Source organism: Colletotrichum gloeosporioides (genome assembly GCF_011800055.1).
Source record: "Colletotrichum gloeosporioides strain Lc1 chromosome Unknown consensus_94, whole genome shotgun sequence".
NCBI classification, from domain to species: domain Eukaryota; kingdom Fungi; phylum Ascomycota; class Sordariomycetes; order Glomerellales; family Glomerellaceae; genus Colletotrichum; species Colletotrichum gloeosporioides.
In genome coordinates, this window is record NW_025544739.1 from 40,481 (window position 1) to 41,077 (window position 597).

Sequence of the window (597 nt, forward strand, 5' to 3'; positions counted from 1 at the left end):
ATAAAACCTAATATTAATAATATAAAGGTATAAAGTAGTATATACTACTATAAGAATAAAGATCTACTTATAAAAGAACTAAATATATAAATATATTAAGGTTATATAATTAATTATAGATCTAATAAGTATAAGATCTAAGATATATAACTAAGAAGAGCTTTATAGTCTTAAGATATTAAAATCCTAGAGAATACCTTTATTTCTTATTATAAAGAACTTCTTATAAGTATAAATACTTATTTTAAAGATATAAATAGTAGTATTATACCTAATAATAATAGATATAATACTACCTATAATAGTCTACTAAGAGATATTTCTAGTTAATCTATCTCTTATAGTAATAATCCTACTATAAGTAGAGATATTACTATAACTAATAATACTCTTAAGAATCTAAATAATAAGACTATTATTAATAGTAATAATAATATAAATATAAATAATAATAATACTATTAATAATAGCAATAATAATAAGATTAATACTAGTATGAGTAGTTTATATAATAATAGTATGAAAACTACTAGTATTAATAATAGAGAAATAAATAAAGAAAAATCTAAGTTACTTATAGAGATCCCCTCTCTATTA